Here is a 13923-nt window from a genome sequence, read left to right on the forward strand (position 1 = left end):
AAGATTCTAAAGCTTTTAAAGCAAACCAGCAAACGTGGATGATGCAAAAACCGCTCCCCGTCAAAACTCAATCCGAGACCGAAAAAACTGACTTTGCGTATACTATCATTTAGTGCAATCATCAAATATTGACTCACATTCTGAGCATATTTGCCCTGCACTCTCCCTATTAGAACCATAGGGTAGAGGGGTATAGTTTTGGAAAACTTTATGATTTTTTTTTTTTCAAGTTAAACTAACAGTTCCATAATTTTATTTAAAAATAATACTTGACTTAAACTTTTGAACTGTGACGTAAACACAATCCACCACCCTTCATTTATGCTGGCGCGGGCGTGTGAACGCGTGTGCCATCACGTGGATGTTCTGGGAGGCATTCCACTCACCCTGTCTCGCTCACTCTTTAGGGCCACAAAAAGGAGGGAACTCGCGCGGATACCGGCCGGCGTGCGGTCGTTGTTTACTCAGCAATTTTATAGCCAAGCGCAAGAAGAACCAACTGGCCGGCCACGCCATTGGGACGGGACGGGGCCTGGTGGCGGCCTCGGCGGGACGCCCCGGGTAAACAAAACAAACCGAGCCGTTGGCTTTCGCTGCGCTGTGTGTTTATTGACGAATGGGATACCAAAATTCTAAACAAGGCCCTCCAGAATGGAAAAAGTCGGGCCGGGTAGTGGCAGTCTGGGGGCGAGCGATTTTTGGAATGCAACGGTCTCGAAGATGGCTACTGAAATTTTTCCTATGTATTTTACTTTATTGTGAAGTATTACTAAGCTAAAAATCATTCATAACAGTAGTATCACATTGCGGGTCTGCACCTCGCATAGAAGGTGCAATTCGATAGTATTATAATTTAATTATGGCCGGTACAAAACATATCTTTCATAAACGTTGATTCCACGTCATAACAGCAAAATTCAGATCAAAATTAAATTGCTTCGATTTGGCTCAGGGTGGTTCAATCCTAAATAGGGTGGTCCCAAAAAATTATACATATCTCTGGATCGGGTGAGTCAATTTAACTCATTACGTTTCAAAAGAAAGATGATTAGTTGTACTTTTAATGAAAAATACTAAGACCTAACATAACAGAAAACTCTTATAGATCATATGAAAACATTGTTTCGTTTTCGACAGCTGAAAATAGTTTTCTATGGCTATTCAGGATGTTTTATGTAACTCATTAGAAAAAAAAATAGCTATCTGGATTACTGTAGATTGAAAAAGGACTTACAATAAAATTCCCCAGGAGATGACATTTTGTTTGAGTGTTAACAGGATTCTTAGATCGGAATATGGTATGACATAAAGCACCATGCTTCTCCATAGAAATGAGCTCCCAGCCTGGTTACCTGGTTAAAATTTGAAAAATCTTGCAAAGTATCAATTAGAAATCTGGAAAATCTGGCAGCCAAAAATCTAACAATTCTGGATGGTAAAGGGAAGGGTGTATATGAATTAATTCAAAAGATAATAAAATTCAGATGGTTTAACTGATATTATGGCCTAAAAAGTGTTGAATTTATGTTTTCTTTAAGAAAACGTTACTTAATCCACCTTTAGGTGGTTGGCGCCTTCCTCACATTTAAAGGGTGCTATCCAAAATGCAAACAGTGCGTAAATAATACTTAAGTGCTTATAACTTTTGATAGGGTTGTCAGATCTTCAATGTTTTGGACGCGTTAGATGTCTTTTGAATACCCATCCTGCGATAGGTCGCATGAGCGATCCGGACAACGTTTCCATCAAAATATCTGAGATCCGGCCTCCAAAAATTGCGTAAATAACACTTAAGTGCGTATAACTTATGATAGGGTTGTCGGATCTTCAATGTTTTAGACGCATTGGAAAGCTCTTTTGAATACCTATCCAACAATAGGTCGCATGAGAGTTCCGGACAACGTTTTCATCAACATATCTGAGATCCGGCCTCCAAAAAGCGTATAAATAACACTTAAGTGCTTATAACTTTTGATAGGGTTGTCAGATCTTCAATGTCTTGGACGCGTTGAAAAGGTCTTGTAAATAACTTTCTTAAAATGTATAGCATGACGGGTTTTCTTACAAAGCCACCCTTTTTACAATGTTCCGGACTTTTGTTAAACTCGTTTTTTAGCATAACTTTTGAAGTGCTTAACTCAACTTTATCATTTTTAATAGCGACTTATGGGACCCCAAGACGGATCGAATGACGCCAAAACGGACAAAATCGGTTCATCCAATGTCGAGATAATCGAGTGACAATTTTTTGATCAACATCCCACCACACACACAGACATTTGCTCAGAATTTGATTCTGAGTCGATAGGTATACATGAAGGTGGGTCTAGAAGGTTTAATTAAGAAGTTCATTTTTCAATTGATTTTATAGCCTTTCCTCAGTAACGTGAGGAAGGCAAAAACACATTCTATTTATTTTATTTTCAATTTAATTCGTCCATTTTAATCAAAAAATTGTTTAAAATGGGAATTAAGTAAAAAATCTGGCAAAATCTGTTAATATCTGGCACAGAAAAGGATGAATCTTTATTCTGGCTGAAACTTAAAAAATCTGCCATTCCCAGATTTATCTGGCAACCTGGCAACCCTGGCGCTAAGCAAATTTTGCTGAAGACGCGTGGTGCTGCAATAGAAGGGTTCAAGGGTAGAGACCCTAAATAGACCACCCAAGTAACATTTTTTTCCAGGAGTTCTACAAGAGCTCTTCAAGATAGCTACAGCATAGCAGTTTGGACCGCGGTAGGATAAAATTTTCTTCAAAACTTCTTCAGGAGTTTGGAAGAGTACTTGAAGAGAGTTTTATCCTACCGCGGTCCAAACTGCTATGCTGTAGCTATCTTGAAGAGCTCTTGTAGAACTCCTGGAAAAAATGTTACTTGAGCAGTCTCCCTATTTAGGGTCTCTATGTTTGGGTACGTCAAATTCACTTCGACCAGTCTCCCTATTAAGGATCTCTACCAAAAGGCCTCTTTGAAACAAAATGTCAAAATGTATAAACTCATAACTCCGGTTTGTGATGAAACTTTCTGGACAGGTCCAGTTTTTAGTATAGCTTCAAATGACCCGAATTCGAGATTGTTCCGGATGTATCGCAGGTTCCCTTTGGGTACCTTTGTTTTGGCCAGTGGGGTCACTTTATGGTTACTTAATATTTTTCTTCTAAAGTATAATGTTATAGTGTAAAAACTGAAGTATTATCAAAGAAAAAGCCTTCTATGAATTTACCCCTCCAGATAGCCCCGGGACCTCCGGAACCGGTTCTGTAGTACAACCGTGGGGAACAAAATCTAGAACTCAAAAAATATGTTGTGCGACATGTCAAAAATATATACTGGCTCTGGGATGTTGATGGCTACCTCTCAAAAGAATGTCCATGGCCACCCCGAAGGCCCCTTGATACAGAATTTGTAACTCTCCACTGTTTCGAACTAGAAATCGTTGAAAAACGTGTTTTAGTTAAAAATAAAAATAAAATTAATCAATTTTTGAGAATAATGTCAAATATGTTGTGAATATTAGTTTACCTCTGAACATACGGAAGCGATACACAACGTAGCCCGGTCAATGCTCTGCGCATACTCTGCCACAAATTTTCCCTCCAAAATACAGCCGTGCCCTCCCGCCAACGGCGCAACTTCCTCGTGGCGATTAAACTAGGACCAAAAATACCGCTGACTCTGTGACTGTGACTTCAACTGTACCTACTTCCAAGCACCATCCCACCAAAAGGATCGTGAACCTCCAGAGAGAAGCCACGTCACTCGACCCAGCCTGCCTGGTGATGACGAAACGGGATTTCCATATGGAAAATTTGCGTTGCCAATGAGCGAGCCGGGGAAAAGCATCGGAAAATTATGCTTCCCAGAGCCGACTGACGACATGATGCCCGGTAAGGAGGTGATTATGCTAACTGTACCATCATTCACCGGAGCAGTGTTACAGTACACAGTGCTGAACAATTCCGAGGAACTAGAGGAACGGATTTGGCTCGAGTTCCGGCATGCTAATCTACATCAATTGGATGAATTATTCATTGTTTGTGTGTGTGTGTGTGTGTGTGTGGTCTCGATGATGTTATTTCCTTCGCGTGAACTGAGATGCCTTTGCAAAAAGAATGTTATCAGCAGGGAAACTAGGCTGTTCATAAGTTAAATGATTTCAAAAGTGTTCTGCCTCCTGATTCGTTGCAGCAGGAATAATGTTACTAACTTAAAACTACTCAAAATATATTATCCTAACATTGACCATTTTTAGAGATACTTGGTATCTTGCTCTTAGCTATCAAACTTCAAATAAAACAAACAGAAACCCTTTGATTATACCTCAACCTCGTGACGAGACTTGTCGACGACCACCCAATGCCCAATGCAATTCCATCGTCGTCGTCGCTCCGTCAGACGTCCAACCAAGTGCCAGGTCATTAAGCAGGCCCAGTCCTCTACTGTGTTGTCCAATTCAATTGCTGATGCATACTTGCGCTCGAAACGAAACTATTGGCACTACGCCCCCCGGGGCATGGCCTTCCTCTAACGTGGGATTTCTGCTCCAGCGCCTCTGACGAGACAGGAGAAACCGGGACCGACGTTTTACTTCACCATCCGATAGAAGCTCAGTGGATAAGGCGGGAATCGAACCCGCGTCTCATAGCATCATCGGGATCGGCAGCCGAAGCCGCTACCCCTGCGCCACGAGACCTGCGCTCATTGATGCTAAATTATCCTGAAACATACATAAGTTGGTTTCATTCATCGCACTCAGCCATCGCGTGTGTGCATTTGCTGTACCGTCCAAGTCTAGTCGATTCGTCGTCGTCGTCGTCGTCCCTTTTTGTCTCGTCATGTGGTTCCCTATGGGGAATGGGTTGTTCCCTTTAAATTGAACTGGTGTTCTGCAGAACTCTTTCTTCGCTTTGACTCCATCTCGTCAGATAATGGTGCATATTGGCTAATACACGTTAGTACAACTACCACCGATGTTGCCTATGCTGCTGCTGTTACTCATAATAAACTTTTCCTGTGGTCGACGGCGTCATCGTGTTTGATGAGTCATTCCCAACCCCCATCCCAACCTGCTGAAGTCGCGCGGAGGTACGGTGGAAAACTGTGTCCGTAGGGTCGATTTACACGCTTTTCACATACATCACCCGGAATAAGAAGCCTCTCCTGCTCAACCAGCCTCCGTGGACACCCAGATATCCCCAGTGTTCGAATCTGTCTTTTCCCTTTTCTTACTCTTCCCCGGAGTCGTCGAGGGCATGACTCGAGGAAAATGCGTTTTCCAGTTTGCCACACCAGAGCAAGGCCAAAATGCCAAAGTTGGTCCTTTTGGTCTTGCCCTGTGAGTCTCTCCAAGAGTGGAGCGCTCTGGAAAAGTCAAACGATTATGACCGTGTTTCTTCTCTGCGATCACGTTCTATTTAGGGAATTTAAGGAAATGTTTTGCATTGCGTGCACACCGCAAGCAAGCAAGCGCAAACACGCAGAAATTTGCTGACACAAATAGTTTCGGTGTAAAATATGGAAATCGATAAATTTACATGAACCAGCGCAATTTGCACTCACGTGCGGTGTTTGTGTTTTGCAAATCGAGAGGGATGCTTGGCGCCAATGATTACGGTAATTTTTTAAAGAATTCATTTTGCATCATCAACAGTGTTTGAGGGATATGTAAGTATAAGAATGTAACTGAATTATTAATTTTTGATGGTGACCAATGATCACATTTGGGTTTGAGTCACCTTAATTTAATAAACAACATAAATATGTGTTGTTTGCCACCACAGACCTGTTGCCCAGACTCGATCATCTGAAGGCCCTGGAAAATTTTCACTTCGGATTATCGAAACTTCGGATAATCGAATCACGAATCATTTTATTTTTTCTTATTGTCTCATTTTTGATTGTCGAGCTTAAGTATGACCCCTAAACTACGCTAAAATAATTTAGAATGTTTAAAATCCATGATGGCGGCCAAAATGGCTTTGCTGTAAAATTGAAAAAATGCATTTTATTTTTTAATAAGCAACCAACTATTCAAATTTGACTAAAATGGAGTCGTAGACCTCAAATTGTATGTTAAAAACTAACTTAATCCACCTACGTGGTTGGAGCCTTCCTCACTTATATAGTTTACATACATTTAAATGAGATCCGGCTTCCAAAAAGTACATCAATATCACTTAAGTGGGCATATCTCGAGACAGGGTTGCCAGATCTTCAATGTTTTAGGCTCGTTGGAAAGGTCTTTTAGTAACTTAACCAACGATGGGTTGTATGGTGGATCCGGACCTAGTTTACATACATTTAATTGAGATCCGGCTTCAAAAAAGTACATCAATATCACTTAAGTGGGAATATCTCGAGACAGGGTTGCCAGATTTTCAATGTACTATTCAAATTTGACTAAAATGGGGTCGCAGAATTCTAATTCGGATATAATAAAAAAATGATAAAAAAAAAAAACATTTGTTTGTTCATACAAACCTTCGGATCCTCCTTTCCTCTAACTATCCCCTATCTATTAGCAATTTTGAAGGTTATTTTGGAACTTTTTTGCTTCCCATGCTCAATTTGTTCTCCCGTGTACCAGTAAACTCTAACACCATTTGAATTAGTCAGCTGTTGAAAGGTACCCCACATCTCAGCTTAGGTTAATTACTGCACTGATGTTTTTGCTAAAACAAACCAATAAATGAAATGTGTAGGGTCTCGGCGCAACGGAGGCAGCTCGGTAGCTGCCGGTCATCCTCCCGACCGCCCTCTGACCTGGTGTCCGTTGCCGAGCCTCCGCCGGTCGCTCCGGACCATATCTCCAGCGCCTCTCGAACCACTCGCGTCACTTCACGTGTCCTCGCTCACTGTCCCTACCAGACTGATCCTCTCCCGTTCTATCTTCTTGCTCTTACCGTCGTTCCTTTCACACCGCTACACTTGTGCCAAAGGGCGGCACACTCGGAAAGGGTCAGACCCTACAATCCCCCCTTGGTTTTATTTTGAAATATGTGACCGGTATTCATCCTTTAGCAATTAAAGTTATTTTCTCCTAGATGGATTAAATTTAGGACCTAGAATAAAATATACAATCTTTTCAATCCTAAAAATTGAATAACTGCTACTCTGATCGATTATCCTTGGTCTCAAGATGATTTAGGTTTTTGTTAACTTAACTTGCATTGCGGTGACTTGAGACAAACTCATAAATATCATTTTACCGAATAAGGCTAGTACGCTGACCGGAAGGAAAGGGGTCAAGGAACAGCTTTACGAACAGCAGAACAAAAGAGAGGGAGCGACTTCTTGGGGCTTTTCTTTACCCTCTCTGGTTTGCTTACTCTGCCGCTGTTGCCCATTTGAATTTTTCTTGACCGATTCCTTCCGAAGTGCGTAGAGCGCTATACTTGGTAGAACACCAATATTTAGCTTCGATACCTCTTCCTCCCTTTTCACTTTTTTTTTTAATTCACGATTTTAACATTCGTCATGAATCTAAGCTTTGAGTCCTTTTTGTTTATGACTTAACAATCGCAAATATATCCTAATGCGTCTTGATTTTATAAGAGTTCTGTCTTGTTACCTTACTTCAATATCAATTCAATATGCTCGCCCGAATTTTAAATTCATCTTCTCAGCTTGTTGTTCTAATAAATACTAATCCTTTAACATAATCTTTAATACATAAATTACAACTAACAAAGCTTTTTTATGGTTTCTAGAGTATTTTCAAAACAACACATTAGCTGTAAGTGATTTAACTGCTATTTACATTTCAGCTACACAACAATACAGAGGAGAAGCTAGTGAAATAATAATTCATTTATATTGTAACAAACAACGACACAATTCAATGAACAGGAAATTTTGAATTTACTTAACAATATAGTCATGTCACATCGACGTTACCTCGATGTTTGAGACCTTTGTATTCCTTTTGATCTCTAAAGTGCAAATGAATGATATTTTAAATATAATTAAATAACATTTAACTTATCTCAAAACAAGCTTCCTATAAAACAGAACATTTTCATGTATTAACTGAGTCCCTTATCAATTTTGTCTATTAATTTAGCATAACATCCTGAAGCTACTACATTAATTCAAAAGTAAAAGTTTATTATTTCATTCATTTTTTTAGTTTAAGCTACGCTAGCAATCTAACAACAATAAAATAGATTTTTAAAAACACTTAAAAGCTACCATAATATTGTACTTCCAAACTACCGCGATTTTCTGCAAAATTATGTGTATTGTGAATCCACAGCGTATAGCAGCTTCACACTTACGTTTTGTAAATGGTTACTACCAAACTAAATAATGCTTTTGCCTTAATGGGACGGTACACATTAGGTTAAACTCTTACACAAATCCATTATGATTGACTCTTCTGAAAATATGGCTACCTTAAATTGTTCAAGATCGCAGATGATGTCATTCACTCTTGGAGCAATTACTGTCAATAATTCTGAATCAAGATTTTGATGTTGTCTTCTGAAAAACATGACCGCCAATTGGTCGACTTGAATTGGTACCTTTCGAAGCATTAAAATTTATCCTAAAAACTTTTCCTAATCTTTAACAATGAACGGATCTGCTAAATACCCAACTTGCAATTTCATGTGTACCTAACAATAATCACTAATATTTATCATTGCTTAACACCAGTTTTAACTTAAATCTAGGTTGTTCAAAATTTTAGTAAATTGTTAAAAAACATTACGATGCATGAAGTAACAGTAATCATTTAAACTCTCTAATTAAACCCACTAGCGTGTCTTCTAGTAGTAGGAATGACTACTGGATACTGTTGATTTCAGTTCATCTCAACTTCGAATGAATTCAATAACCAATAAATCCACCTTCTTTTTGCAAATATAATATTTCCATCAAATAAATCAATATGTATGGGATGTCTAATAGACAACCAACAATAAACTAATCCGTTCACTCTTATCAGTATAATAAGGACCACACAGTATAGTCCGATCAAATAGTTAACCTTCGAGAAGTTGAGTGTTTGGCCATTCTTACAAGAGTCCTAACAAAGTGTGTATAAAGAACACTCACACAACTGTTGGTGTGTTGATCAAGTGTAACGCAATATCGCCTAATATCAGTCCAACACTCCAAGATAAACCAACGAGAGCTCTCAAAACCTCTTAACAACAGATTCGTTTGACTAAAATGTCTTCCCAAATCTTCCACCTTACTCCAAACTAATGTAACATAACATTACATGAACATTTGTGCCACTCTACTTAAACAATAAACATTTAACAATTAATTCGCTAACTACGATAGTAATTAACTTGACCTCGAAAGAGATACACTCACATATACTCAAATAATGTAGTTGGATTATCTAGGTATGGCAGGCAGGTATGTTTGACATTCACACAGGATTCAACCATTAAAAACTATGTAACATCGTCTGAGCTAAATGATCAAATTTAAATTAAATATATTGCAAGATGTTTGACATTGCTAGAGAGCGATGACTTAATTGTGTCTCATTCCGTCTGATAAGACTACTATATACTGTTCCGCTTGTTACACTAAAATTCACTGCTCTTGCGGCAACACTCTTAACAAGAGCCAAAACAACCATATATCCATTCACCTTTTGTATCACTTGTTATGAGAAAAATATATTCATTACTTGTTAGAAGCTAATGTTCACCATCTTTTACAACAACTACAAATTCTATCTGTAACAAATCCAAGCCTCAAATTTTCATCAACAATATTAGAATTGGTAGCTTCACACACACCCGAGAACGATCTCATAATTCACCATCTCTAAAAATAATTACAGAAACATCATCCATCGAATTTGTAAACCATCATATAACTGAATACCCTCCGTATCAACAGTCAACAACCGCCCATAAAATAGTTGCAGGGACGGTTCCATTTCCATTCGTGCACGGCTAAAAAACTGAACATTAAAACCCCGAACTTCTTCTGATTACCATCTATAACGATAACAACAGGAACAATTACATCTCCATTCGTGAACAGCTAAAAAACTGAACACTTAACCCGTGATCAACTCTTGTGTTCACCACCCATAACAACAGTTATAGGGACATTTCAAATTTAATACGGGAACAGCTAGACAACTGAACACTCAACCCGTGAACATTCCTTGTGTTCACCACCCATAACAATAGTTACAGGGACAATTCAAATTTAATACGGGAACAACTAGTTAATTGAACACTTAACCCGTGAACATCTCTTATGTTTGTTCACCACCTATAACAATTGTTACAGGGACAATCATAACCCATGAACATTTGTTTTATCAATATCTACAACAATAGCTACGAGAACAATATATTTCTTTTAGTGAATAGCTAGATACATAAACATTCAACCCATGAACAATCCTTATGTTCACCACCTATAATAATCGCTATAGTAACCTGTACATTTACCTTGTGTTTAAAACCTAGAGAATAAACACTTTACCCGTGAACAACTTCTTGTTCACCACCTGTAACAACAGGGACATTAACCCGTGAACAACTTCTTGTTCACCACCTGTAACAACAGGGACAATTACCCGTGAACAACCTTTTGTTCACCACCTGTAACAACAGGGACATTAACCCGTGAACAACTTCTTGTTCACCACCTGTAACAACAGGGACAATCACCCGTGAACAACCTTTTGTTCACCACCTGTAACAACAGGGACATTAACCCGTGAACAACTTCTTGTTCACCACCTGTAACAACAGGGACAATTACCCGTGAACAACCTTTTGTTCACCACCTGTAACAACAGGGACATTAACCCGTGAACAACTTCTTGTTCACCACCTGTAACAACAGGGACAATCACCCGTGAACAACCTTTTGTTCACCACCTGTAACAACAGGGACAATCACCCGTGAACAACCTTTTGTTCACCACCTGTAACAACAGGGACATTACCCCGTGAACTACCTCTTGTTCACCACCTGTACAAACAGTGACATTTCACCCGTGAACAACCTCTTGTTCACCACCCGTAACTAGTACAGGGACATTTCACCCGTTAACAGCCTCTTGTTCACCTCCTGTAACAACAGGGACATTACCCCGTGAACTACCTCTTGTTCACCACCCGTAACTAGTACAGGGACATTTCACCCGAAGGCAACCCCTCGATCACTTCTAGCATTGACATCTGTTGGAATCTGAAATATGTTAGCAAATATTAGTAAGTTTTTAAAAGACACAAAAATAAATAAAGTTTATTTTAGGACCACGACTCAGCTCAACTTTAACAATTTAAATTAGATTTGTTCTATAGAAAAATGCAACCCAATGGTGTAGAGACGCACCATGTCTCATTATTCCTTCGTCAGATAATTATATCTATAACTTTACAGTTCATAAATCATCCTTTAACTTATATCACTAATTTTTAACCTTGTACTTAATATTTTTGGAATCATACGTCAAAATCGTTTAAAACTCAACATTCAATAATTTATTTACCACATTTTAAATTTATCCTACGTCATACGACCGAAGTCCTACGTCAACATTATTTGACTTATCGTATAGTTTGGACCACTAAACGCACCCATGTTATTGACATTTCTCTTCTCAACCGACGATCAAACGGCCGAAAGAAGAGGACAAAACAACTCCTTACCGTCTCTCTCCCCCTCCTTTTTTAGTGCACTCACACTCACACACATTTGAATACAAAAAAAAACAACGTCTTCAAACAATGGCCTGCTTAGCACTGTATTCCATCGCAAAAAAATCACTTCATTACCTGAGCTTTATCCTCGTCGCCAATTTTGTAGGGTCTCGGCGCAACGGAGGCAGCTCGGTAGCTGCCGGTCATCCTCCCGACCGCCCTCTGACCTGGTGTCCGTTGCCGAGCCTCCGCCGGTCGCTCCGGGCCATATCTCCAGCGCCTCTCGAACCACTCGCGTCACTTCACGTGTCCTCGCTCACTGTCCCTACCAGACTGATCCTCTCCCGTTCTATCTTCTTGCTCTTACCGTCGTTCCTTTCACACCGCTACACTTGTGCCAAAGGGCGGCACACTCGGAAAGGGTCAGACCCTACAAAATGAAATGAAACAAACCTTCGGATAATCGAACTTCGGTTAATCGAAACTTCGGATACTCGAGGCATTTCTGACACCACGATTATTGTTTATTACATTGTTAATTACTTCAGAAACTGGTGAATTTTAATCAGTTTCTGGTGAATTATAATCAGATTCACCTTTTTTATCCATTTTTAGGTAGAATTACCCAAATAAACGTAATATTCCACCATCCAAATTTTCAACCTTCAAAAGTTCAACTTTTTTTGTTCAGTTTTTTTAAGGTTGTTGCTGATTTAAATAAAATTGTTATTTAATTTTAGAAATGCATCGAGCACAATCGGCTCAGAAACAAAACCTCTTTCTGAAAATTTTTACCGAGAAAATGTTTAAAAATGTGCACTAGATAAAAATTCACCCGTTCCTGATAGTGATGTAATATTACACATTTTGCCTTTCTTACAAATGAAAAGGTTTATGGTTTGCTTTTGGAAAAACGCTTTTCTCAGAAATCTTTAAAAAAAATCGTGCTCGGCGGGGAATCGTCCCACAAAAAAAATCCAATTATATACTAATTTGAAGGTTTTGATGCGCTCTATCGATTGAATTTTGGCTCGAAACCCAGAACTCAAAACCTGACTTTTGAGAGCTCTTTTTCTGAAATACTTGTGCGATGTCTGTATCCACTCTTAAAAAATTGTGTCTTCCATCATTGAAAAACCGCTCGTGAAACCCACAATTTTTGTAGCCGTGGGGTCGGAGACGAACATTTTATTTTTCGATTCACAATTTTCGTCCAGTAAATGTGGCCAAAGCCATTTTTAGAGTTATTTTCGGACTATTTTACAGATAACACTATCAAATTACAAGAATTCAGTTTAAAAAAAGCCGTCCGAAAACAAGCGCCATAAATTGCTTGTGCCCAAAATTTGAAGATTTTCCAAAATTTATTTCTAGGAATATAGCCATTTAAGTGTTTTACGTCATATTTTTACCCTATTTTTCCTATTAATTATTTGGTTTTATACAGAATCATATACTGAACATCAAATTCAAAGTCCCAGCCCGTTCTCAAAGTCCCGGCTCGTTCTTGCTCGAAAGATCGACAAGTCGCCAAGCCGAAGCATAGGTGCCAGCACATTTACGCTTGCGCGTTTTACGCTGCGCGTGAAAATTCTCGCTGGCTTCTCATAATAGATCGACAAAGTGCAATATCGATACATATTTTTTAAAGTTAATAACATCAATGACTGAGTACCCTTTATTTTTTCTATTAATTTCAAACCAATATGTTTTTCCTAATTAAATATAATTATTATTGGGTCCCAATAATGTAACTCCGAAATTAAAAAAAATGTCATTCGAGGTTTAGCCTAAAAAGATTCGAAGTTTTACGCCAAATTCTCACCGGGTGTTATCATTATGTTTCTGAAGAATGTATTGCACCAATATATTTGTCGGTGTTTCATCATTTTGTAAGGAAGCCTCTAGACGGGCTTCGATCTTAAAAACTCGCCAAAAATCAAATTGAGTTCATCTCATGTAGAGACAAACAAACACTGAAAGTTTTATCCAAATCGGAACACTTCGATACGACCTGTTTTACATTGGTGAAAAACTCGCTCTTAACTATTAGTTGTAAGAATCTCCAGAACTCGGCTTTGTGCAACTAGTTAAACAAAATATATAACGATGAGTAAATACAACAAATATATTAAAATGGTTTCGATGTAATATAACAAAAACAATTTACTAAACGAAAATTAATGCTGGGATGAGTCAACTTTTTTCCGTTTTCCGCCATGCTACAAGATAAGTTACTTTGAGATGTTCTTTGGCTCCTACAAATTAAAAAAAAATCAACTCGACCT

Source organism: Culex quinquefasciatus, chromosome 3 (genome assembly GCF_015732765.1).
Source record: "Culex quinquefasciatus strain JHB chromosome 3, VPISU_Cqui_1.0_pri_paternal, whole genome shotgun sequence".
Taxonomy (NCBI): Eukaryota; Metazoa; Arthropoda; class Insecta; order Diptera; family Culicidae; genus Culex; species Culex quinquefasciatus.